Source organism: Rhea americana, unplaced genomic scaffold, assembly GCF_003343005.1.
Source record: "Rhea americana isolate MKP2758 unplaced genomic scaffold, rheAme1 scaffold_31, whole genome shotgun sequence".
NCBI classification, from domain to species: Eukaryota; Metazoa; Chordata; class Aves; order Rheiformes; family Rheidae; genus Rhea; species Rhea americana.
In genome coordinates, this window is record NW_028186435.1 from 1,822,465 (window position 1) to 1,827,701 (window position 5,237).

Here is a 5,237-nt window from a genome sequence, read left to right on the forward strand (position 1 = left end):
GCCCGCCGCCCCCGCGGCCGCTCCCGTCGCCGCCGAGCCGCAACTAAGGGCATGGGGCCGCCGGCGGCGCTCCGAACGGCCCCTTGTGACGCCACAGCGACCGCTCGCGCCTCCGCCAATGAGCGCGGGAGCCGCCCCGGTGACTCCACGGGGGCGGCGGCGCCGCGTTCCAGCACTAGCGCGGCCCGCGACGGGACGGCACGGGACGGGACGGGACGGGACGCGGCGCGGCGCGGCGGTCCCGGCCCCTCTGGCTCCTCCGGGCCCGGGCGCCCCGGCCGGCGTTACCGCGCCGCCGTTGCACCCCTAGCGRTACCCGGCATGCTGAAGTAGTGGCACTCATCGCAGGCGCAGGGCAGCCGAGCCAGAGGCAGGCAGCCTTCCATCACCCCAGAGGGTGCTCAGTCCCCTGGAAAACAGGCCCACCTGCAGCCCCTTCAGCTGTTTTTAGAGGCTGGCTCAGATTTTGCTCACACATATCTCGAYGGCTCTGAAAACTGTTGTCCCTCCTGACCTCAACTACAAAGAAAATGCAACAAAATTGTAATCCACACACCTTCCTTATGGGGGATGTTTTCCCCACAACTCTAACAAAAAAAACAGGCAAAGAGAGGAGAAGCATGCACCTTTTTCTACCGAAAACGATCAGTTAATCTTTACTGTTGTTCGTACTGTGCTAGCAGAAGAGTATAACTGCTCCTCGTAGGTGTTACAAGGGCCTGATAAAATGGAAGCTTTATCTCAAATAGCTGCTTGAGGAAGTGGCAGACTCTAATTGCACAAAGGAGGATGCTTTATCCATTTAACCTTACACATGATGCAGAAGTATTTTAATCATATCATCCCGGTTTGCTCCTTGAGCTCCCTGTAATGTTTTCATGGATATGTTGCCTTCTTCCTTGCACCCGGTTTTGCTGCTCATCAAATAGATGAGAAATGACATGGGTTTTCATGCAACTCAATGACRTGTTACTTCATACAGCGTATCAAAAACTGTACATGTTGGTTATAGGTCTTGAATGAAAAGGATCTGAGATTAAAAATACAAAGAAGTGTTCRCTTCAGGGCTTCTGAAGTCTTCTGTTTATTTTCTACGTGGCAGCATGCTTTACAGACTAGTACCTTACCAAGYTGCCACTAGTACTGTCACCTGCTGAGTTTTTGCAGCATACTAACATACACACTATCTTTTGCAACATATAAATCTCCACATTACTGCAGAGTGTATTCTTCAAATACAATTTTTGTGTAGTAGACCAAAGTATTCCAAACTCTCTCCTACATAAATTGAAGTGATTGGCCCTAGCATTAGTGTATTCACATTTCCTACAGGAAAGCATAGTATGGCTCTGCATAGTCCCACAGAGCTGAAGAGAGTTAAAAATACACAGCCTACTATATTAGAAGAGTAAGAAAATCTATGTAGCCATACTCCTAGCAGAAATAGGGCTAAGGGGACAATTATATTTCAGTCTACCAATACAGTCTCTGTGAGATTAAGACATTTACTGTATTATTCGTAAAACAAATCAACGGATCTTAAATGGATCTAAAAGATCTTAAGATCTTTAAGGATCTTAAGATACCCATTCCTACCAAGACACATTACCGTTAAATCAGCTGTCCTATTCTCTCCACTCTGGATCTTCTAAAGCTGTCCAGTTGCAGATAGTGGCAAAAACTACCTCCTGATATGAGCAGACACTAATGAGTCCTTGTTTTGGCAAAMAACAGGCAGAATCAAACTCGTGTTCATGGGAGATAATGTTTTATTGTAGATCTTCACCACTCTTTCTTTGTCYCCCTGCACTGGTCTTGGTAAGCTGACAGAAGTCCCTATCAAGCAGTCAGTATGAACATGGAAGGGAGCACCCACAGGCAAGCAAAGCAACCACCTCTCCATTTTAAGGGATGACCTTCGTCCAAGGTGCCTGGCCTACAGGCCTATCACTCTCCCACCCTCTGCAACAGTAGCAAGCCTCACACCAGAGAGTGGGAACCAGGACCATACAGGCTGAGAGTCAGATTCATAATTCAAACTGCTGCTATCTCTGTAGAACTCCACRGGCAAATGAAGGAAAAATACCCCAAACCAGACCTGCCAGAGAAGTAGAAAGCAAACTGGTGGCAGGAAGAAATACAGAAACCCTTCTTCCAAAAATGACAGCTTTGAAACAAGAGGCAAAGTTCAGCCAAAACAGAGAAATAAACAAACAATCATTTATCACACAAACAAGAAATTGAACCAGAACTACTTAGCCTGCTACTCTGTCAAATGGTTCCAGTTGACGACAACCATTTCATCCTCACATGTTCTTCCTATTATGGTTGCTTACTAACACAGGATCATTGCATTCATCAGGGAGCTGCTGATACTGGAGAGTGGGATGGAAAAAAGGCAGTAAAAAGCAGTTTAGGAAATTCTTAGACTGGCTTCATCTCTGAAGAATGCAACAACAGTGCCATAAGCCTGACCAGAACAGTCCCAAGTTTTCTCTGACTCATATTCTTTCCTTCTTGATCCAGATTTGGAGTGGCTTGGAGGCAGAAATACAAAAGAAAAACAGTGGGGAAACTAAAGCCTCAGCATGACTCAAACACACCACCATGTCATCTGGAGTCAGGCATTATCGTTACCCCGCTCAAATTCATTTTTTTTCTCTATTCCAGAACAAAAAAAGTGCTTCTGGTACCACTCATGCATTGTATTGCACACCTGGTTTGCTTCTGTTGAGATAAACTCAGCATCTGCAGTAACATTTTTTATATATAAGAAGCTAGCAACAGGGAATTTGCACTGCCCTTAGCAGAAGCCAGTAACGCAGCACAAAAAAAATTTTGCTGTACTATTAACAGTTGAGTCTAAGATAAAAATCTAGATCAAATAGAMACAAATGTTGCAGTTTGATTTTTTTCCTGAAACCCTGAGAAGATGTAGTTACAGGTCCTTTTAGAGCAATACAACACTCATCCTAGAGGACTCAGTTTACATACTTGCAAGACTTCTGAGCATCTCCATCAAGAGCCRAATGTAGTTAAATGCCACTAAAAGGAGAAGTAGCCAAAGCATAAAAATCTCCTGACCCCAGTGTGATTTGAACACACAACCTTCTGATCTGGAGTCAGACGCGCTACCGTTGCGCCATGAGGTCACAGTGCTGTAAACATTTATTCGTCTCTCCAGAATAAAATCTCTTGAGGTTTTTCTCCCAGGTAACATAGCACTAGCCTGTGTCAGAGTCTGTTGGCACCTTCAGGTCTCTCTACCTTCTTCTTTTCAGAGGCCTTTTACCAGACATGTTTGGAATACATACCCACAGGACACCTGTGGCAAATGCCATGTTAAATACTAAACAAGGTAACAGTAGGAGGGCCACCTACAGCAGCCAAACAGCATGAAATACCTGTCATGGTCTTAGCAACTCCTCTCTCTGCCACAAATCTCACAGAAGAAAGCAAGATAAGCAGGCAGGCCATCATTGTTGAAGCTTTCAGTGTCAAAAGAACACTTAAAGGGGATCTTTGTTTCAGACAAGAAAGCACAAGCTTTTTGCCCTAACAAGAACAGCTGAAGAATCAAATTTCTAAATCCTTGTTTTATTGTCATTGCTCACTCATTCAAATCTTGCACTGTTAGAATACATCCTGTTTATCCTATAACTGATATAAAGTGATATTCCCCATATTTGTCCTAATCCATCCACATTTTCTGCAACTGTAATAAGTACCCTCTAGTAATTCAAAGTGAATTTAAACTTAAAAAAAATAATAATAATTAAAAAAAATAAATCTTTACAGTAAAACATTACAGTTGTCTTCCAACACAGCTGCAGTTTGCTCACAGGAAACTCTACCTATGGTTCTTCACAGTTTCCAGAAGAGTACATCTTCAAATGAACAATTCTTTCTTTTGCCCAGGTCCCAGCCTCTTCAGCACAGGTTCTGTTATCAAATTTTAGAAAGTTTCCAAATTAGAAATTTTGAAATAATTTCATCACACATCCATATATAATCTCTGYGCATAAAACATATGCTCTGCTTTGAAATATGAGGTACCTGGGGAAAAAAAAGACACATGAGGCTGTGGGATTTGAACACAGGGCCTTCTTAYATGGGGTCAGACTCTCAATCCTTGTGCCATAATGCCATAAAGGTTACCTTCACRCTTCCTGCTGCATACCATACTTGTTTATACAGAGATCCTTCTTGCATTTATGACATCCAACATAAGAAATATGACTCCAGTGTGRTCTGAACAACCAACCTGATCCATTGTCAGATGTGCCACCAGTGGGCCACAAGCTGAGAGCAAAGACACTGCTTCCTTTTCTACTCAGGACAAATACTTTCCCCAAAAGAAGTGGAGGTAACTACCCAATGAACGCTCTTCTACCATGACTGTGCAAAGGACAGGGAGACAGGACCGGAGTTAAAAATAATATTAATAAAATWAAAAAAAATAAAAAAAAAGATAAATATCATCTTTTACCAGTCATGCCTGGAAAACATAGCTACAAAATATAGATTTCTAGATATCCACATAATAATTCACTCAACAGCTGCCACAGGTGGTTTCATGCAGCCACAAATTACATAAAACTCTTCACACTGTCAAATAAYGCCACCACTGCAACCTCTGTAGTCAAACCATCTGCAATAGAATTTCTCCTACAAAATGTACATTTATCCCCAGTGCAAAAAACACACAGGAAAAATTATACTTTCTTTCCTATTAATGTTACTTAGCAATAAAAGATGCAGACAGTGCACGCAAGGAATTTCTGATAAAGAAGATCCTTAACCCTGTCCATTTTCTATCCAAAAGACCTGAACTGACTGAACAAGCTTCACAATAATGGGATTTATGAGCAGTCTCAAAACAAACAAACAAACAAAACAAACACCCAACACTTCAATGAAAGCAGAACATCTCCAACAGGGATCAGATTGCCCTACCATTATGATTACATTTTTCTTCCCTTCAAAGATACAAGGCTTGAATTTCAAACTATGCACAAACACCCAGGTTTTTAACATTTACCTCAAATGGCTTGTCTTTCAAAGCAGTCCTGGATTTGTCAGACACTCTTGACCTGGATGCCACCTTCCCTATGCTTGAAACTTTTCCCATTTGCRTTTCACTCACCACATTTTTCCATAYATTTTATTACCAGATGAAAGAAAAGTTGTGGCTTCACCAGTAGATATTCCAGTGGAACAAGCTTTCAGTGAACTAG

General features: G+C 42.7%; 1 non-coding gene across 1 annotated transcript; it reads right to left on the minus strand.

Annotated features, from left to right (window-relative positions):
• Positions 1 to 3,080: 3,080 nt before the first annotated feature.
• On the minus strand, positions 3,081 to 3,152 carry TRNAW-CCA (transfer RNA tryptophan (anticodon CCA)). The gene has a single exon. It is a non-coding gene; the product is annotated as a tRNA-Trp (tRNA).
• Between the last annotated feature and the right edge of the window lie 2,085 nt (positions 3,153 to 5,237).